At 38.4% G+C, this 22,693-nt stretch overlaps 1 protein-coding gene and 1 non-coding gene across 2 annotated transcripts in view; one reads left to right on the top strand and one right to left on the bottom strand.

Moving 5' to 3' along the window:
* Positions 1–22,693, top strand: part of Prcp (prolylcarboxypeptidase) — a 91,190-nt gene that overhangs the window by 12,660 nt on the left and 55,837 nt on the right. The gene's annotated exons all lie outside the window — the stretch shown is intronic.
* Positions 2,035–2,174, bottom strand: LOC117286394. Its single transcript, XR_004517572.1, has one exon. It is a non-coding gene; the product is annotated as a U4 spliceosomal RNA (small nuclear RNA).

Here is a 22,693-nt window from a genome sequence, read left to right as displayed (position 1 = left end):
GTTTTCTATACATAGCTGAGATGATGATGAACTCATTTAAGTGGCGGAGAAAAGAAAAGATCAATGTCCTTTTCTACCCCCATTTTTCCCCTAAGATTTTACTGGATGAAGGGGAGAAGAGGAAGAAAGGAAGTAAAAGAAAGCTGTTTGGTTTTAAAGAGGAACTTATGCCTGTGTGAAAGAGTGGGAGAATTAAAATCACCCAAGTAGGGCCAGAAAAATGTGTTGCCTTTGACTTTCTAGCCACTCCTATCTGCCTGTTGTTAGTTCCTTTTGCTGCCTCAGTAGAAAAGAGCTTGTACACTTCCAGGCTTCCTGTGGGAGAGCTTTGTAGGTATTCCCAAATCCATTATCTGTGGACCTTTATCTCTATTTCTCTCTTTCAATTCCAACTTTCCTAAGAATAATCACAATGGAAATAATAGATGGTATTTCTTGAGCTCTTTTTATGCAGGGTAGCATTTTAAACACTTTCCAGGTACTAGCACATTTTCACAGCGACTCTGAAATCTAGGTACTTTAATTTAGAAATGTGGAGACTGAGGCACAGAGTGTTGTACATTTTAGTCACACCCCAGTCTGCCTTTTGATGCTTCTGTGTGGAGGTTCTGTAGGCCTGATTGAGGACCAGGCTCATCTGGTTAGATGACCTCCTCTGATTTTCTCCTAGTAGCCTAATTATCAGTGAAAATATTTATTGAGGATCTGCATATGCACCAGGGATAAGTACTGGAGAACCAAATACACTGCTTCTGTAGAGCTTACTTTTCTGGTTGGGAAATAAAAAGATAATAAGCAAATAAACATTAAGTAAAGAAGATTACAAATTATAGTGATTGCCTCGAAAGAAATAAGCAGGGTGATATGTATATATGCATATGAATATGGGGTACAGTGAATGGAAAAGCCTGAAAGTCGGGAAGGTTTATATGAGGAAATGTCTATGAGATAATGGGTTTGATAGGGAATAAAAAGACATGGTTTCTAAAGCTTGAAATGTCATTATTCTTAGCTCTTTTTTCTCCTGTACTTGCAGTTAGCAAGTTGGATTGATTCCATCCTCAGTTTATCCGTTATTTTCACTCCTGTGGCCCTTGCCCTCATTGCAGCCCCTATTCCTGTTCCCACCCCCAACTGCTGGTAAAGTAGACCCCTTGGTCCCTCCAGCTCCCCACAGGTCCCAGTCGACTGCTTTCTATATGCATCATCGTATTACTCTCCTCTCCATTCAATTCCCTTTTCTTCTCAGAACCTCTGATAATTCCTTATTGTTTGCTTTACTGAGAACAAAGTCCTGTAGCATAGAGACCTTTCACTTTGTGGCCCCAACTGACCTTTCCCGTTTGCTAATCTATTCTTCACACCTGCTCACTTCTTTCCTGCCTCTATTCCTAAGCCCGCATTGTTCTCTTTGCCTGGAATGTCTCTGTTGTTCACTTGTCAGCTCCATCCATGTTTTAAACCATTCCCAGACACTGCCTCCCCCAGGAGCCATTCCTTAATCCCCTGGAGAATATATGATTAGTCAGATCTTTCTTCATGCTGCTGTCATGGCCCTGGGATCCGCCTGTCTCAGCCCGAGTATCTTGGGTTATAGGAGGGCACCACCTGACTGGCCCGGCGAGATTTAGTTACTTATGTACTCTCCTTCATAGGAGAAGAGGTAAATGAGGGAATTTAGACAATTTTGAGAGGTTCTAAATGTTTGTTAGGGAAATAAATGGACCTGGAGATACAAATTATCTTGTAAAATGACTCAAATTGGAATTAAAGTGAAGTACACACATCATCTTGTGACAAAGTCCATCCATGTATGGATGCTGTTCTCATTGTTCTTTTCTGTGATAATAAAATTTCAAGGTGGAGATAGAAGACAATTGTGTTTTCTTTGTAGGATCTGAAATTATTTGCAGATAAGGGAAGTCCTTCCAGGACTTCCAATTTCAATTAGCATACAGGGTGCTGTATTTTGGGGCAAAATTTTCTGGCTCATTTAGATATAATGAAATATATGAACTAACCCTTACAATGTAATGTTTGTGAACTACTTTGGTAATTGCATTCCACCTGTATTTGTTAGCTAAAGTAAATGTCTTATGGTTTTGCTTTTCAATTGGCAATAATCACAACTCAGATAAATCTCATTGGCTATGATAATGCCACTGTGCAAAGCTATGATTTTACTTTTTCATTTGTAAATAGAAGCCAATTAGCTATATATTTGTAAATCTTTATTTTCTCTTGCATGTGTACTTTCTCTTCCCGTGTACAAGTACTATGTTGATAGCTAGGGTAAGTAGAAAAAGATAAATCTAGTTTGGTGGAAAAGAAGATAATGACAGGCGATGTGCTTTAAGGAAATAACAAGCCTGAAGTATTAGGGAATCCTCCAGGAGGTAATAGTGTCGACATAGAGCTGGAAAGATGAACAAGGATTAGCTAGAAGGGAGATGGTAAAGGTTTCTGTTCAGGCAGCGAGTATGTACAAGATCCTAAGCTAGGAAAGAGTAGGCCGGATTCAGGGAACTCAAAAGAGGACAGTGAGACTGGGACACAGTGAGGGGCAGTAAGGCTGGAGGTGGGTTCCCCAGACCAGTATTGAAATTATCTCTGGTCACATGCATGTTAATTGGATAGTCCTTCTCTGAAGCTTCATTACTCTAAGAAAACAACTCAGGGTTGAATTGGTATGAGGCAGAACACTTGGTCAGAGTAGGGTGGCTTTGATTCATCTTGTGCCAGGCACTACATTACTGCAGGGAGGTATTTCTTCTTGGAGAAATAAAAGACTCGAAGGGGCAATAATTTATGCCAGATCGGCTAACTAATAAGTGGTGGAGCCAGGATTTTAATCCAACTTGGTTGGCATCAGAGCCCTCGCACCAGGTTGCCTCTCTACTGGCTGTATTTTTGGAATGGACAGAAAGTTTTGGAATTTATAGCACACATGGAATGACATAGTTCATGGCTAATTTAAAGATAGTAATCTGAATCAGACAGTTACAAAGCTGAAGAAAAAGAGAGCCGGGCATGGTGGTGCAGGCCTGTAATCCCAGCACTCGGGAGGCTGAGGCAGGAGGATCTCTGAGTTCGAGACCATCCTGGGTTACATAATGAGTTCTAGGTCAGTCTCAACTACATAGTGAAACCCTGTCTCAAAAAACAAAACAAAACAAAAAACAAACAAAAAAAGCTGAAGAAAAAGTGGAATTTCAGTTTTCCTAACACTAGTTTGGGTATTTGGAGAGGAAAACAATCATAATGGAAGTTTCAGTCTCTAGCTTTGTATTACGGAAAGAAGAGCTGTAAATTAAAACTAGATTAGCAGCAAAAGGAGACTGTGAAACCTTTTAAGATAAAACTGACTAAGATATTTTGAGTATATCTATGTATTTATGAAATAAAGAATGTTAAGAGACCTCCATTTGTGACCACACACACACACAAAACTATCCAAGGCAATAATGGAATGGCCTAAAGTGAGGCAGGAATGAAGTCATTATGATAGAGTTTTGTCTCCTTGACATGGTGCCCAGCATAGATTATCCTAATTACATTAGTGAAAAGGCTGCATTTTAAGCTTTCTTACAGTCTTTGTACAAAAGTTGTCTTGGAATAAGTTAGAGTTTGTGTGAGTGTACCTTATTTATGCTGCCTGTACTAATCACTGCCATGTATCATTTTCCATTCTTATTTGGGGAGGTCCTTGCATATCTTTCTTTTGCATTTTGCTTTTGAAAGTCTGTCAGTTCCTAGTAAAGTTTAGTTAATTGTACCTAGTTATTTTGGGTTCTTTAAAAGCATAGAGGCTGTTCTTATCTTTAAACATGATTTTAGGATAACTGCCTGATTCTTTTAGGTAATTTTTTTCCCCAGTATTGGGAATCGAACTCAGGATCTGTGCTTGCCAGGCAGGCATGGCACTGCTGAACTACATCCATAACCCTTAAAGGATTATTAATAATATTACACTGAAAATTGAAGCTATTTGCCTCAACCACTTTTATGAGAAGCCTGGCATTTTGGACTATGTAGTTATATTATTCTACCACCTAGGAGGATGTAATTCTTTGAGATGTATATTTATAATCTTTAGTATATGAAGTGAAAAAGCATATCACAGATTATTTAGAAGAGTTTTTATAAATAAAATATTCAAAGCATTCAATGTTTTATTTCTGAAATTGGTATCATTCCTCAAAACTAATTTATACAGCAGTGAGGACTAAAGGTATATTATACATGTCATATCATTGGAGACTGGTAAATGGACAGAAAGTCCAAAGAAAAAGTATATTACATAATGGGTCACGTCTTACTTGGTATATGAGAGGCTCTTCCTGCCACCAAAACACTATTATGTGGAAGATAGTTGGTTCCAAGATAATTGGAATTTTAAAAAATACGACTTTGCAGGTCATATTTTTAAAGTGAATATTCAGAACAATTTACTGAAGTTTTATGTCATAATTTTTTACTCTTAAGTGACATTGTTAGACACTGATAAGATATATTGTTATATATGTTTGTGCACGTTTTTGGCAGTGACTTCTGCCTACAGGCCCTTGCTGGGCACTTTGACATAGCAACTACCCAAACTAATCACAAGATCTCTTCAACTTCACAGGTAGGTATTATTTTTCCTTTTACACAGGATAAAACAAGCCCAGAAAAATGAAATAACTTGTTCAAGTAACGAATACATAGCAGAACTGGCACTGAGACTTAAATTTTCTTTAGATTCCCTTCTCTTTCCACTATATCACAGAACATTTGCAAAGGAACTAAAAACATTTTGAAAAGTTTGGTACTTATTTCATCTTAATGCAAAAATGAATATATGTGTTTAAGCCTCAATACATTGATCCCCAGCACCTAGGAAAACAAAACAACAACAACAAAAAAGGAAAAAGCCTTAATACAACTGGTACCTTTGTTAAGTTCCTCATAGCATGTGACCATTATGTTTGGCCAGCATCACTGTGACTTAATAACTCAATTTAAACAAGGAACTACAAATCAGACAATGGCTCTGATTCATCAGATAGGAAAGTAAGGAAGTACTTGTTATCCTTTGTAAGTAAATTTTTATTTTTATGCAGTTTGAACCCTGGGTCACACTGCAGACGCTGTCCTTCAACACTGTTGGAAACCTCTTCCACTTCCTGAACACTGGTGGCTGCATCCGTTGAGGGAGCAGCTCATAAAACTATATTGAAAAGCACTGGTGTCAACCCTCTTCTTGACGTGGAATGCTACTTTCCCTTCAAACATTTGGCTTTAAATGGCAAGATCAGGGCAGCCTACAGAGACTTAAAAAACGTATTTTGCCTCTTTTTATGTAATCTAATTTCTAAAAATTGACTACCTTAAAAGGAAAGGGAACTCATGTATACTGAGCATGTCTCCATGACTAGAGGACAACAACCTTGGATCTTGCACATCTGTGGATGTGGATGCCTTGCTGCAGCACCAAGGCTCACCCCTGCCTGCACCTAGTCACAGGTGCAGGAGACTCTAGTTGATGCTGTGGGATCTGTGGGCTTCGTTTTTAAGTACTAAGCTGACTGACCACTGCTTCCCAAAATATCTTGACTGCTGTATCCCTTGTTCAGCGAGTGTAGGCTGGGATAATGCAAATGAATTTTGATATCAACTTTTAAAACAAAATCAGAAAAGGAAAAGTCTCTCTAATATTTATTGTTAGTCATTATTATTTATTTTTTTGGTACCAGGGATTGAACTTGGGTCCTTGTGCTTGTGAGGAAGGCACCGAAACCACTGAGCTAAATCCCCAGACCTATTGTTACTTATTATTGACACTGTGCTAGGTATTCCACAATGGTCATATCATTGTTTTATATGCACTGTACTGGGATGTGGCAAATATAATGCTGATATCTCCATGCTTGGAATGGTTTGTCTCTTTCCTTTTTCTGCCTGGCAGATTCCTGTTCATTCTTCTCTACTCAGGTCTTGTATCACCTTCTTTGTGACACTATGCTTCCTCCATAGACTGAATTATTGACTGTTCTTTCCTTTGCACCTTCTTTTGAATTTTATAGATACTTCTGTGCTACTGCTCGGGATTGCAATGCTTTATTTTATGTTGGTTTCCTGTTAGACTGAGCAGCCTTAGTTGCTGGCATCACATCTGACAGTGTATCTTCAGTCTGCACCCTCCACAGCCATTTGTATGAATAACTGGCTCAAGCTAAAGGGACTACTTCCTCTTCTGAATGCTACTGGCATTTGGTTTTAGCATATTTTGCCTGGTACTACCAACACTGCCCTATCAGAAGCTGATCACACAGCACAGACACAGTAGTAGTGTGGGTTAGCTCCAGAGGTCTGAAGGTCTGTAAAGGGACTGGAGCAATGGGGCAGTGTGTAGTGTGTGTGTGTGTGTGTGTGTGTGTGTGTGTGTGTGTGTGTGTGTGTGTGTGGTGCTAGAGTGATGTATAGCATTCAAGGCACTCAGGTTAAGATGCCAACTGGTGTGGAAATATTTCAGTATTTTAAGAACTAGCTGAGGCTCAGCTTTGACTCTCACACATTGTAAGCATCGAGATAGCGTACTGTGAAAAAATTAAGATGTGTTATGTACATGGACCAACTCCCCATTGGGAATGTAATCATATAATAAACTAAAAACAAAAAGGGAAAAAAAGATAGAATATTGTGTGTACTGCTTTTTGCCCCTCTGTGGATACCTCAGTGCAATTTACTTATCCAAAATACGTTAAAATTATAACAAATACTAATGTTATTATATAGCACTACTTTCTAAACTCTGTTTTTCACATTACTGTTAATGGCACAGGTTACAAAAGTTTGAAATCATCCAGTTCCTTCATCTTCATATCCACACCAAATCCAATCAGTCACCAAGACTTTTCCATGATTCCTTCCTATTTTCTGCCCTTTCTTTACATTGCCCAGTGCCCTCCGCCCCCTTGTACTACCCAGTTTTTGGCTAAATTATTACAACAGACTCTTCAGTCTCTGCTGTTGGCTTCAGTCCAAGCTGGTAGTTTTTTTTTTTTTTTTCTCCTCTCTTATAATCCTGACTTACTGGACTTCACTGAACTCCACTTCTTCAGAGAAACTTGCAACTGGCCCAGTCTGGTATGAGCTATCCTTCCCCCAAGCTCCTCTAGCATTTTCTGTAGCATTTACTGGGCCTGTTAACTGTGCTCTACATTGTGAGATTGCCTGAACTGTAATTACATCTTGGAATGTGATTTAACAGGCAGTTCTTCAAGTGGAATTATTACTGTGAGTGTAATAGGGGTTTAACAGTTTAGATTTCTTAGATTATTTTTTTTTTCAGTACTAGGGATTGAACCAAGGCACACATGTGAGGCGAGCACTCCTAACACTGAGCTACATTGCCAGCCCTTTTTATTTTGAGACAGAATCTTGCTAAGATGCTGGTTAACCTCAAATTTAAAATCCTTCTGCTGCAGCCTCCTGAGTAGCTGGAACCATGGGCACATACCACTGTACTGATTAGATTTTAAAATTTTGATTTAATAGAAATACACTAATTTAAAAATCTATAGTTTAGGCCTGGGGATTTACCTCAATGGTGCTGCTGCCTGCCTTGTAAGCACAAGGTCCTGAGTTCAATTCCTGCTACCAAAAAAGCAAAAAACTATAGTATAGTTGCTCAATAGTATGCCATTTTGTTAAAAAAATGCTATGAACCACAAAATGTAGAATGGGTCACAATCTCTATTTTATAAAATACTGGTTTAGATCATACAGGCCCTACAAAATCATGTGTTTATTTTGCATTGGAAAAGTAAGGTCTGGAGGCAGATCTTCACTGTAGGATGAATATAAAGTATTGTAAAGGGGATTTACAGCAGGAGAGTTCAGAGGAGGGAGAACTGCATGGTAAAATGACTTCATAGTATAGGAAGATAGTTTTGTTTGGGAGGAGGGACTTGCTTATCTCTTAGCAGTTTTTAAGTTTTCCCTTGATTAAATCACTTTGCAGAGGGGTGTTTTCACAAGGACAGGTGAGTATAATAAGCGTTCATTTCCTCCTCCCCAGTTATCCTTAGGCTTTTATCTCCTTGACATCTTGTTTTTCCTCTCAATATTTGTGTGCTTGCATAATTCAGGGCATGTTGAGGTTTTCTGACTCACTGTTGTAAACGCCAACAAGAGCTAGGCAGGATACCATAGGGGAAATTTATCTCTTGTGTAAAAGTCATCATTTTGAGGTTGATTAAAAAAGACCTTTTTAAAAATAGAGAACTCTGAGTTATGAGGCCATAGGAAGAAAACACCATTTGTAAATAGTTGTAATTGCTTTTTCATTGTTGGCTGCTAGGGTTATATCTTTATAGGAGGGGATGTCTTGTATTAAGTTCTGGTAGCAGACTATGATTATTGCCCCTGAGTCAGGTTGTCTCAGAATGTCCATTGATTTAATGTTTAAATTTTTTTGGAGACAGAACCTCACTATGTAATCCAGGCTGCATTGAACTCACAGTCCTTCTGCCTCAGGCTTCCAAGTGCTGGGATTATAGTCCTGCACAGCAATATCTGGCTGATTTTTCTTTGTAATGAAATGAGCCTTTCTGGCAAAGCTTTTTCTGGTTATATTTGTGTGTGTGGCAGTTCTTCGCGCATGAAGGAGATTGTTTACTTATAGGTTACCTTACATTATTTTAATTTCCTTATTGAGGACAAAAGTATACCCAGGTAAATTTATCATTAAGCTGTGTTTTAGATTCTTTAGGGTCACATGCCAAATGTTGGAATGTACATACATAGTTGGAATGTACTTGTGTGTGTTTTATTAATACTGTACAAAATTATTGATGGCTATCAATCATCAGAATTATTTGCTATAATTTGACAAACTTTGAGCCTTTATTATGGTCAGGGACTTGTACATACACTACCTTGAATATTTGCAACCTTGTAGAGAGGTATTAGTAATTCCTTTTACTGATGAAGCAACTGAGTTTCAGAGATGTACAAAAGCTTGCTGGAAGTCATCTAGCAGGGAAGTGAAACAATTAGAATTTCAACCCTGGATTTTCATGCTAAAGAACTGGGGGCTCTTGGCACTGCACTGAGCTAGCCTTCCCAAGAGTAACAACACAGCAGTGGTTCCTGTCCTGGGAGATTTGAGGGTCGGAGAAGAAGGGTCATTGTCCTTTGGGCCTGGGGTTGTCCTAGAAAGCTTTGCAGAGGAACAGAACTTGAACAAACACTTGGAGGATGAGTTGGAGTTTTTGGTAATAACAGGATGGAGAAAGGCCTTCCAGGCTGGAGGAAATTCATATGCAGAAGTCTGGAGCCTTGAGCCAGCATATTATTCCAGAGAGTTTCTGAAATATGAGCTGGGAAAAGGGCAAGTCAGAAGATGAGGTTGGAAAAGAGCTAGGCAGTGTTCCAGGGCAGACATTAACAGTTGCTCAGAGTTTTCCTTCCCTGTAGCCTCCTGAACCACCAGTTGGTTGAGTTGTGTCTCCTTTTGCTGCCCTAACAAATACTCAGTTCTTACCCATTTTCATAATGTGCATTTCTTATACTGAAATAATATCTTTGCTTGCTTGGTTCTTTCACGAGATGGGGCTTCCTTGACAGCAGCATGTGCCTTTTATCCTTGTTTCTAATGTAGCTGTGAGCACAAATTCAGCACTCAGGAAATGGTGGGAGGATGAAAGGACCTTGTCCTTGCTGAGGATCGTATTAATCATAGCCACCTGTGTGTTTACTGCTCGTCTACCCTTTCAAGGTTGAGTTGGATTTTAATTTGATAATGTCTGGACCTGTTTGTGTATTCCAAAGCTGACATACTTCTGATGGAAAGATAATAGTCTTGCTGGTGGCCCTAAGGGACCGGAGTAGAGCTCACCTGTGTCACTTAAAGTCTGTCCCAGGTCCTTTGGTCTTCTGGTATCACATCAAACTTCTCATTTTTCCCCAATTAATTTCAGCTGTCTTTGATGGAGCAAGGCACGTGTGTATGGTATTTTGTGCTGTGGGGGATGGAGATGAGCGAGAAAGGGGGAGGGAGGCAGAGAGGGCATGGGGGAAAAACAGCCTATCTACTTCATAGGGCATAATGTACTTATATCCATAGTGCAGCCCATACACGATTCACAGAGGCAAGCTGAAATAATACGCATGGTGTAATACACAGGTGCTTTTATCATATACACTGCATTCTGTCTTGGAGTTTATAATAGTACAGCAGGTACATAGCCCCAAGATACATATATGTACTGTTATACTAGATATACTAATATACTATGTACTGTGTACTATTATAAGCTTCAAGAAACACACACACACACACACACACACACACACACATAATCTATCAAGGCCACACACAGACCACATTTGAAAAGCTTTATAATAGAGCTAAAATTACCATAGAAGCACAAAGAAAGCAGGAATGCCTCAGGTAGGAAGTGATATTGAACAGAATCCATAAGATTTTATCACATCCTTCAAGGGCTGTGGGGATACAGAGTTTAACTATCCATTCCCTGCTCCAAGATCCTTTCTTTTACCACTCTGTTAAAATTAGGTCTGCCTCTGTCACCCTCTATCAGAATGAAACCTGTAGAATTACAGCTTCTAAGTACTTAGATCTGTGTTGTCGGTTTCTTGTGTTGTGTTACTAGACTATAAGCATGACGAGGGCGGTGATCATATGTAACTTGTTCACTATTGTGTCTGCTGCACTTGTCCCATCGTGGGCGCTCAAGGAGTACTTGTTCAATGAATGCATGTAACCACTGGCTGTCATTTCTTCTGTAATCTATTACCTCTGGTCAGTTGTTATCCAAGGCAGTGATGTAGTGGCAAGAGCACCTGAAAGTAATCAAAGGAAGCAACTTGGTTAAACTTGGTATCATTGTTCTGAGCCTTTCAGTTTCAGCTGAGGATATCCTTTTTCCCTTCCTTTATCTTTTTTACAGTGCTGAAAACAATGAGTATTTGTAGAGTGTATTTTTAAGATGATGATAAGAAATCCCTGGAGATCTTTTTGAAGCAAAACCAGCAATGAAAATTCAATGTTGGAGTTTCCCAGGAGGAAAAAACTTAGGCACACTTTCTTCAGTTGCTTCTTTTTGCAGATACTATATACGTGTGGGGATTTTGTGAAGATAACTTTTTCAGGGTACTTTGAAAATCATGTATTTTTCAGTAATAAAAACACTTCATTTAAAAGCAGTCTATAAAAAAACATTGTGGATTTTCTATTTCAGTGATTCTCACAATGTGATTCACAGAAAATACTTATTGAAGGAGGATGAGCTGCATTTTAGTATTATGATGTAGTATTATGTTTGTATGTGCTACTCTTTCTTTTTAAAAAATTAGTTTATTAAATTCATCAAAAGTAACTAGCTAATGATTATGGACCCTATGTCCTTTGTCTTGCTGGAATGGAAAAGTGATCAAAAAGTTTGAGAATGATTAGATTATCACTTAATGTCAATTAAAAAAACAATTTTGGAAGAAAAAGAGTGAATATGGAATATGATTTTCTAACTTTCATCAAATGATAAGGAGAGCCTGATGGCCTGTAACTCTCACCCACTGAGAGTGCACTCTGCTCTGTTTAAAATGTCCATAGTGAGGGCCTTGAAGAATCACTTATGAATTGGTAAAAATGGAGGCTGCCACTGTTCAAAAGATGTCCTTTTGTTGGTTGTGTTAAATCAGTACTGTTGAAATCATACAATGGGTCCTTTTTGACTCTGCTTTTTCTTATCTATATTACAATTTTGGAAAAGAAACATTGCTATGTATGGAGAAATTGAAGAAAGATCTTGGTTTGAAACCTGACTTATTACTCTCTTATAATCATCTCATGCTTGGACCTTTTAATAGCCTTCTCTTTATTCTTCTCCCTTCCTTTTAAAAAAATTCCCCCATGGCCAGGGATATAGCTCAGTGGCATTGCTGCCTGCCTCACAACTGCAAGATCCCGAGTTTGATCCCCTTGGTACCACAAAAAAAAAAAAAAAAAAATTCCCCCAGGTCATATTCTACAGAACACATGGGGCAAGAAACTGAGTTTGAGTCTGGCACTTTAGGCCACTTGGCCATCCTGACACCTCAAGTCATATTCCACACAATGGCCAGAGGCATCTTCTTTTTTTTTCTTAATAAAAATAAAAAAGGTCAGCTAAACTGTAACTGTCAATATGTTGCTTGTCTTTAAAAAATATTTTTAAAAGTTTTTTTCGAAAGAATCTTTTTATTTAACTTTTTTTCAGTATATATTTGCAATATATAATCTTAGGGAGTTAGTACCTATACGTATAACATCTTAATCCTTTTAACTTTCCCTCCCATGCCCTCACTTCTCCCTCTACCCCTAAACCTTGTCTTATCATTTTTTTCTTCACTGGGATATAATACTGGACACACAATTTAAGGAAGAAAGGCTGATTTTGGCTCATTTTTTAGATGTTTTAGTTCATGTTTATCAGGCTTAAACACAGAAACAGCAGAATGAAAGGGCCTGGAAGTCAGGGGGAAATCTGCTCACATCATGGTGGTCTAGGAAGCAAACAGCCAAGGGAAGAGCAGGTGAGGAAGATTATTTTCCAGACCTGCCTCCCCTGACCAGGCCCCACCTCCTAACAGCAAGTCCGCTGTAGCACCTCCATGGTCCAGTTCTCCAAAAGCCCTACCTGTGAGCCCATGGGGCCTTTTGGGGGACATTCTTGATACAAACCATAACATTCCACTCCTTGGCCCCCAAAAGATTCATGCACATCTCTGCAAAATGCACTTAGTTCGTCTCTAAAAGTTGCCAAAGAATTAATAGTTTTCAACAGTGCTGAAAAGTCCAAGTCCAGATTTCTTCTGGGACACAAGGCAAACTCATGGCTGTGAGCCCCTGTAAAAAAGAAAAGAAAAAGTTAAACACTGCTGACACACAATGGCTCCAAGTAAGCATTACCATTATAAAAGGAAAGTGCAAGGGGATAGAAACTAATGGTACTAAAGCAAGACTGAAACCCAGCACAACAAACATTAAATTCTATAGCTCCGTGTTTAGCACCCGGGTCAAAAATGTGGACTCCAAAGGCCTTAGAAAACCCCATTCCTATAGCATTGCAGGTTATAACCCTCATGGCTTTTCTCTTTGCTTACTGCCTGCAGCTTTCTTTCCTCAGATATTCTACATTCCTGTCTTCCCCAACTTCTTGGCTTGTCCTTCAAAAGTTTCAGTCCATGTTTGGCAGGCTTAAGCACAGAAACAGCATGATAGAAGGGCCTCAGGGGAGAAAAGCTGCTCACATTATGGTGGTCAGAAAGCAAAGAGCCAAAGAAGGAGCTGGGGAGGGAGACTTACCCTTAGAGGACCTGCTTCACCTGACCAGGACTTGCCTTCTAATAGCAAAGCAGCTGTAGTGTTGCCGTGGTCCAGTCTTCATCCAAAAGCCTCACCAGTGAGCTCATGTGGTCTTTGGGGACATTCTCAGTATAAACCATAACAGTCTCCTTCACATCTGCAAAAGCTTTACCTCTCTGTTTCCTATCATTGATCTTTTATTTTGCTTTTTAAATTATTTATATTTTTGGTTTCTCATGTAAGGGAAACCATATGATATTTAACATTTTGTGTTTTGATTTACTTCCCTTAGCATTATGGTCTCAAAATGAATCCATTTTCCTATTAATCACTTAACTTTATCTTTCTTTATATCTGAGTAGGATTATATATATGTACACCATATGTTCTTTATCCATTCATCTGTTCATGGGGATGGAGGATGCTTCCAAGATTTAGCTACTGTGGGCTGTGTTGCTATAAACATGAGTATGTGTGTATCACTGTAATATGATGGCTTTAACTCTTTTAGGAAGATACTTAAGAGTATAGCTGGGTTGAATGCAATTTCTATTTTTAGTTTTTTGAGGAATCCTCATAATGATTTCCATAGAGCTTGTACTAGTTTACATCCCCACCAACAATGTAGAAGGGTTCCTTTACCTCTACAATGTCTCAAGCGTTTGTTGTTGTTTTGAGTTCTTAATGTTAGCCATTCTTTCTGAAATAAGATAGAATCTAACTGTTGTTTTTATTTGAATTTCTCTAGTCGACAAAGATACTGAACATTTTTTTCATGTACTCATTGGATATTTTTTACATATTCTGAGAGTACCCATTTCAATTGCCCATTTTTTCCTTGCAATCACTTACTTATTGCAAAAGAAACAGTTTCAATTCTTAAAGATACAAGTGCTTTTCTTCGTACTTAACTCAAATATGAATAAACAGAATTTTGTTCAAACTTTACAAGTATCATTTACAGTTAGCCTGAGATTAAGCATGAGAAAGTTCGACCTGGTTAGACCTCGCTACCCCAGTGGTTAAGCATCAGAAATTAAAGCTGAGAACGAAAAGCATCCTAATGAGACGTGGCAACAAACAGCAACACAGAAACTCTAGTGTGCTCTGTCCCACCTGACCACTTTTCTTCTTTTCCGTGCTGGGGACTGAACTCAGGGCCTCGCACATGCCAGGCCCCTACCACTGAACTGCACTTCCAGCTGCCAAATGAGCTCAGAGCCTAAAAATGTCTATTTTCAAAGAGTAGTGATGAAAAGACCTGCAGATGACAAATTTATGAATGTCTGGGTGCATAGTCAAGTTTATTAAGCTTATAAATATCAGCACCTGTAATAAAATATAAAATACATCGTATCTCTTTTCCAAATATGAAGTCTCTGAATGCTTCACTCATCCTTCAGTCTGAAACCCACGCTGCGCATTCACAATACACTGGACATGGAGCAGGAGGCGGAGCGCTGTCTGTCGGGGAGGAGGGACCGTGGGAACACCAAAGCCCTACCTTATAGAAAGGAAACGTGGAGCAAAAATACTTTGAATATAGATTATTTAAACAGATATTCAGAGTAAGAACTGACACAGGCCAAAATATTGTTTTCTATGAAACCAGAATCTTCTTCCTTTGCAGTCACACACACTGAGGATGCTTTTTGTTGAGGACGTAGCCTGTCCCTGTTTTTAGTTATGTGCTTATAGCTCTTGGATACTGGTAATTACATTCATTCGCTAACAGTTTGTTCTTTGCTTAGCTGGCTGGTTGTGGCAAACAAGGAATACAGAAACTATTTCAGTCCCTGTTTCTCATTTAACAGTAGTTAAATCATATCTAAGTAATTCACTTTTCAATCCATATTTGTAATATAAATACATGAAGCAAAGCAATGAATTTCAAAGTTTGTGCATGGGAAGCTACTTGACAGTTTGTTTCCAATAAAGCTAGTACCAAAATAATCACTACAGAGTCAGTCCAAGCTAGCACTAAACCCTGATTTAGCAGGCTGAATCCAAGTTTGAAGTTAGGTAATTCTAAATCCTATATTACTGTGAAAATCTAGAATTTCCGATGTAAAAGAGAGTGCTGGCAGCATCGAAGCCCTATAGTGAGAGAATGAAATACCGATTAGGTTTTGAAATGCAGACAATTCATATGACGAACTTTAAATGTCTTAATGATAGAATCATAGCAATGGCCTCAAACTTCCTTAACGAATCAGAAACTAAGACAATTCGTTAGTCATTGTTCTGAGTCAAAAGCTTGAACATGAACTGAGTGATAAGCACACAAAACCAAAGGGGCATTTTCTACTATGATTGTGTGTAAGAGTTTCAAGTTTTATGTTGATGTTCTGTACCAGCAGCAGCTCCCTCTAAAGGAAAAGGCTTGGTCATGACTGCCCATCCCTTTTCAGAGCTTCCAGTCTCTGCAGGAGCTCATTTCCAAATGCTTCCTGGTAGGCAGGGCTGAGTGTGTCCAACAACGAGTAGACTGTTTCATGGTAGGGCATCTGCAGATGATCCTCTCCCTGGTCAGAGGTGTACCATACCATCCTAAGTCCTGCTTCCTTGAGTTCCAGGCAGAATCTGTTCCTTTCCTTGGTCTCCACGTTGATATAGCCCATGCCATCAGCACAGCACAGGCTTTTGGAGACAAAAACGTTCTTAACGAATAGCCCATTTTTAAAAAATTTTAAATTGAATTTATTGGTACATTCTAGGTAGACAGTACAGTTACATTCATTACTGGGATCTTGTACCTTTACATGCCAGAACTTGGTTCTCATTTTTTCCTCTTATCCTCACCTTCCCTTCACCCCCTCCTCCCCTCCCCACCTTCAAACACTTTAATTCCATTTTTACATTTTCTCATATTTTTTTCTTTTTCCCTTATTCCCCTTTCCCTATCCTTTGGTCCTTTTCTTCCTATTTCACATTGCTAATTGCCCCGTTAGGATCTTGAGTACTATTTTAGTTTTTCATACCAGAGAAACTATTCGGTATTTGCATATGTGTGACTTATTTATTTCACTTAGGAGTATATCCTCAAAATGTACCCATTTACCTATGAATGAATCTACTTTCTCATTCTTTATGGCTGGGTAGTATTCCATTTTATAGAAAAACCACATCTTCTTTATCCAGTTTCCAACTGATGGTCAGATGGACTGTTTCCAAGTTTTAGCTATTACAAACTGTGCCACTACAAACATAGGTGTGCATATATCACTGTGATATGATTCTTTTTAATTCTTTTGGAAAGATACCCAACAGAGGTATGGCTGGCTCAAATAGAACCTCTAATCCTAGTTCTTTGAGGTATCTCTATATTGACTTCCATAGTGGTTGCACCAGTCTGCACTCTCATCAACAGTGGAGAAGGGTTCCTTTCTCCACACAACCACGCCAACATTTGTTGCTGTGTGACTTCTTGATAGCAGCCATTCTTTGTGGGGTGAGGTGAAATCTCAGAGTTGTTTTCATCTGCATTTCTCGAATGACTGGTGATATGGAGCATGTTTTCATATATTTACTTGCTGCTTTTACTTCTTTGTCTGAGAAATGTCTGTTCATTTCAGATGCCCATTTCAGAATTGGGTCTTTATATTTGGGGGCGCTGGTTGTTTTGAGTTCTTTATATATTTTAGATAATAGTCCTTTGTTTGAGGAGCAGCTGGTAAAAAGTTTTTCCCACATTGTAGGTTGTCTCTTAATTCTGTTGATGGCTTCTTTTGCAGTACAGAAGCTTTTTAATAAGATGAGATCCCAGTTGTTGATTCTATCTGCTAGTTCCCGTGCTATTGAGGATTTGTTCATAAAATCTTTTCCTATGCCAATGTCTTCCAGAGTTCTGCCTAACTTATCTTTCAGCAAGTTTCGTGATTCTTTTTTTATATTTAGATCTTTAATCCACTTGGATTTTACTTTAGTGCATGGTGACAGATAAGGGTCTAGTTTTAATCTTTTGCAGGGTGAGATCCAGTTTTTCCAATACCATTTATTAAAGAGGCTATCTTTCCTCCACTGAGGATGGTCAGCTCCTTTGTCAAAGATGAGGTAGCTGAGTGTATCTGGAGTTGTTTTTGTGTCTTCCAATCTGTTCCAGTGATCCTCAGGCCTGTTTCTTTGCCACTACCATGCTGTTTTTATCACAGTGGCTTTGTAGTATGGTTTCAAATTGGGAATTGTTATACCCGCTGCCATGTGTCTGTGGCCTAGGATGGCTTTTGCTATTCTAGGTCCTTTATGGTTCCAAATGAATTTTTGGATTCTTCTTTCTAGTTCTGTGAAGTATTGTGTTGGGATTTCAATTGGTATTGCATTGAATCTGTATAGCAGTTTTGGTAGTATGGCCATTTTCACTATGTTGATTCTTCCTACCCAGGAGCAGGGGAGATCTTTCCATTTTCTTATATCCTTCTCGATCTCTTTTTTTCAGAGTGCTGTAGTTTTCAGTGTAGAGATCTTTTGCTTCTTTTGTTAGATTGATTCCCAGATACTTCATTTTTTTGGGTGTTATTGTGAAAGGAATTGTTTCCCTAATTTCTTTCTCAGTGAGTCTGTTGCTTGTGTACAACAAGGCTATTGATTTTGGGGTGTTGACCTTGTATCCAGCTACTCTCCTAAAAGTGTCAATTAAGTCTAGAAGTCTTTTGGGGGAGTTTTTTGGGTCTTCAATGTAGAGAATCATATCATCAGCAAATAATGACAGTTTAACTTCTTCCTTTCCTATCTTTATTGCTTTAATTTCTTTTTCTTGTCTAATTGCTATGGCTAATGTTTCTAGAACTATATTGAAGAGGAGTGGTGATAGTGGGCATATTTATCTTGTTCCTGATTTTAATGTGAAGGTTTTCAGTTTTTGGCCATTTAATATGATGTTGGCTGTTGGTTTTTCATAGATAGCCTTTATTAAGTGGAGATATAGACCATCTATTCCAATTTTTTGCAGGGTTTTTATCATGAATGGGTGTTTAATTTTGTCAGATGCTTTTTCTGTATCTATTGAAAGGATCATGTGGTTCTTGTCCTTTACTTTGTTATTATAGTGTATTATATTTATTGATTTATGTATGTTGAACCATCCTTGCATCCCTGGAATAAATCCGACTTGGTCAGGATGTATGATCTTCTTGATCATCCTCTGTATTGTTTGCTAGTATCTTATTGAGGATTTTTGCATCTATATTCATTAAGGAGATTGGCCTGTAGTTCTCTTTTTTAGTTACATCTTTCCTAGATTTGGGAATCAAAGTGATATTTGCTTCCAGGAATGAATTTGGAAGTATTGCTTCTCTTTCAATTTCGTTGAAAAGTCTGAAGAGTAATGGCAGTAGATCTTCTCTAAATGTCTTGTAAAATTCAGCAGTGAATCCATCAGGACCTGGGCTTTTCTTTGTTGGTAAGTTTTTAATTACATTTTCAATTTCACTGATTGTGATTGGCGTGTTTAAAATGTTTTTATCTTCTTCATTCAACTTTGGTAATTCATAAGTATCTAGAAATCTGTCCATTTCTTCTGTGTTTTCTATTTTATTAGAGTACAGGTTCTTATAGTATGTATTAATGATCCTCTGGATTTCTTTTGGATCTGTTGTGACTTCGCCTTTTTCATTCCTGATTGCATGAATTTGAGCCTTTTCTTTCCTTTTTTTGGTAAGGTTTGCTAAGGGTTTGTCGATTTTATTTATTCTTTCAAAAAACCAACTCTTCGACTCATTTAGTTTTTGCATAGTTTTCTTAGTTTCCATTGCTTTGATTTCTGCTCTTATCTTTATAATTTCCTTTAGTTTGAGCTTTAGGTTTTTTTGCTCTTGTTTTTCTAGGACTCTAAGAGTCATCATTAGGTTGTTTATTTGAGCTTGCTCTGTTTTCCTAATGTGGGCATTCAGTGGTATGAATTTTCCATGTAGAACTGCTTTCATTGTGTCCCATAGATTCCTGTATGTTGTATTGGCATTTTTGTTTATTTGTAAAAACTGTCTGATTTCTTCTTTGATTTCCTCTGTGATCCATTGATTGTTCAGGACAGTGTTGTTCAATTTCCATGTGTTTGTGAAGTTCCTACGGTTTCTTATGCTATTGATCTCCAGCTTGATTGCACTGTGATCTGATAATATACAGGGAATAACTTCAAGTCTTTTGCATTTATTCAAACCTGTTTTGTGAGCTAGTATGTGATCTATCTTGGAGAATGACCCATGTGCAGCTGAAAAGAATGTATATTCTGATTTTGTGGGGTGGAACACTCTATAGACGTCTAATAAGTCCATACGTTCAAAAGCTTGGTTCAGTTCTAGTATTTCATTGTTGATTTTTTGCCTAGATGATCTGTCTATTTGTGATAGTGGGGTATTCATATCCCCCACTACAATTGTATTAGTGGTTATTTGGTTTTTCACGTTACTTAATATTTGTTTTATATAGTTGGGGGCATTTATATTTGGTGCATATATGTTTATGATTGTCATTTCTTCCTCTTGGATTGATCCCTTTACAAGGATGTAGTGGCCTTCTTTGTCTCTCTTAATCAGGCTGGTTTGAAGTTTGCTTTGTCTGTGAATAAGATTGCTACTCCTGCTTTTTTTGGCCTCTGATGCATGGAGAATTGTTTTCCACCCTTTCACTTTCAGTCTATGGGCTTCTGTTTGCACTAGGTGTGTTTCTTGTATACAACATATTGTTGGATTTTACTTCTTCATCCATTCTGCCAATCTATTTCTCTTGATTGGTGAATTGAGGCCTTTGACATTGATAGTTGTAACTGATATATACTTACTTATTATTGTAATATTATTGTCCTTTCATTGACTCTTTTTATTTTCTGTCCTCTCCTTTTAGCTTCTTGCTGTGGCTATTTGATTTGCTCTGTTGGGCCTCCTGGTGTTGTGATCTTTGTTGTCCTTTTCTAGGATATTGTTTAAAATGCTTTGTAGTGCTGGTTTAGTATTCATGAAATTTCTGAAGTGTTCTTTGTTATGGAAGTATCTTATTTCTGTGTCCATTTTGAGAGAAAGTTTTGCAGGATACATCTGTCTTGGTTGTAGGTTTTTTTCTTTTAGGACTTGAAATACCTCACTCCAGGCTCTGCTTGACCTAAGGGTTTGTGTTGAAAAGTCTGCTGTGATTCTGATGGGCTTTCCTTTGCATGTGCTTTGTTTCTTTTCTCTTACTGCTTATAGTATTTTGTTCTTCTGGTGGTTTTCTGGGATTTTGATTGTTATATGTCTAGGTGTAGATTTTTTTTTATCGTGGCTAGTTGGGGTCCTATATGCCTCCCTTATTCTTCCCTTCTGTTTGGGAAGTTTTCAGTTATTAATTCTTTGAACAGCTTTTTTAAGTCATTTGCATTTTCTCCTGGTACTTCATGGATTCCTATCAGCTTGTGTTATTCTTCTTTGCATCATCTAGGAGTTGTTGGATCGATTTCTCATGCTCCCTTACTGTTTTTAAGAGACCTCTCTTTTCATGGTCCCTGTCTGCTATCCTTTCTTCTATATCTGAGATTCTATTCTTGCAATCTTTTATTCTGTTGCATACACTTTCAATAGAGTTTTTAATCTCCTGGATATCCATTTGAATCTGTTTAATGGATTCCATTTCTTTCCTATGTTGGACATTCATTGTTTCCATTTCTTTCTTATTCTGGGCTTTCATGGCTTCTATTATGTTCCTAAGCTCATCTATTTTTTTTGTCAGCTTCTGTTCTGGAGTCTCGAATAATGTCTTTCATTTTGCTCACCATCTCTATGCTTATCTGGGAAATAATTTCTGTTTTGAATGTTTCTAGAGCTTGATCACTTTTTTTACTTCATATGCTGTGAGTTCTGAGTGTCCTGGAGGTTCACTATCTGATTTTTCATCCTCCTTTGCCCTAGTGTTTGCCATTGGTGGAATGGAAGTCTGTTTTTGTGGCTTGCTTAAGTGTTCTCTCATCTTTGTTTTTTCTGTTGGGTTGCCCTTGATTCAATCTCTGGGTCATTAAATCTTCCTGATATCGTTGCATCCCAGTCTTTGATTCTCTAATGACTTATAGACATTCTCATTTTCATAATTGAGGAAACAACTTATCAAATCAATCCCTATCCTTTATCCCTGTCAATACAATCAGGAACATAATAGGATCAATCACCACAATTTATAGTCCGCCATGCCTCTGCAGAGTGTGTCCAAGGACTGGCTCAATCAGGGGATCTAATAGTGTGGGGGTGTGTGTGCTCAGCAGCTACCCTCCTGGCGCTGTGTCAGAGCCAATCAGTGGCACCTGCTGGAAAGGGCACAGCTCCAGAAGAGGCCCGTAGTTCAGGCTGGGCTGAACAGCAGAGGTGGCTCTGAGAGACAAATAGCCCATTTTTTTTATTGGGTCTTTTATTTGGCTGGAAGGGGGCTGATTTGTTTGCATTTTAATATATTTTAGATATTAGTCCTCTGTCTAAGGAGCAGTTGGTAAATATTTTTCCCATTCTGTAGGTTGTCTCTCCCCTTTCTGGGTTGTTTCCTTTGCTGTGCAAATGCTTAATTTGACACGATTCCATTTGTTGATTCTGTGTTTTTTCTCCTGTAATTGGGATTCTATTCAGAAAACCTTGTCTGTTCCTGCCTTCAAGAGCTTTATCTATTTTATCTTCTATCTGATTAATATTTGTTTTAATTTTACATCTTTAATCCATTTTGATTTGATTTTAGTACAGGATGAGAGATATCAGTCTAGATTCATTCTTCTGCATTGAATCACCAGTTTTCCCAGCACCATTTGTTAAAGAGGCTATCTTTTTTCCATCATATGTTTTTGGCATGTTTGTCAAGATTAGATAGCTAAATGTGCTAGGGGTTGTTTCTTTATCCAGAGGGATCTTTTAAAAACAGATTAGAAGATAGATGTGGATGTGTATTTCTGTAATCTCAGCACACTGGGAAGCTGAGGTCAGAGGATTAGATGTTTACACCAGCCTGGGCAACTTACTGAGACCCTGTTCAAAATTACAATAAAGGTCTGTAGCTGCAGCTGTTTGCACAGGCCCTAGGTTTATTGTACCCAAATTGTAAAATCCCCAAGAAGACCAAGGAGTCTCTTCTGATGCAAACACATGAGGAGTTTATTGAAAGCTCAAGCCCGGAAAACTCGAGCCTGGACCTCCAGTGGCACCATCACAACGGCTTCCAACTGAAGGCCCCAAACCATTTTCAAGATATGTGTATAAAGAAGACCAAAGTCTCTTCTGATGCAAACACATGAGGAGTTTATTGAAAGCTCAAGCCCGGAAAACTCGAGCCTGGACCTCCAGTGGCACCATCACAACGGCTTCCAACTGAAGGCCCCAAACCATTTTCAAGATATGTGTG

This window comes from Fukomys damarensis, unplaced genomic scaffold (assembly GCF_012274545.1).
Source record: "Fukomys damarensis isolate Sample0158 unplaced genomic scaffold, DMR_v1.0_HiC HiC_scaffold_16, whole genome shotgun sequence".
NCBI classification, from domain to species: Eukaryota; Metazoa; Chordata; class Mammalia; order Rodentia; family Bathyergidae; genus Fukomys; species Fukomys damarensis.
This window is presented reverse-complemented; position numbering and strand designations above follow the sequence as displayed.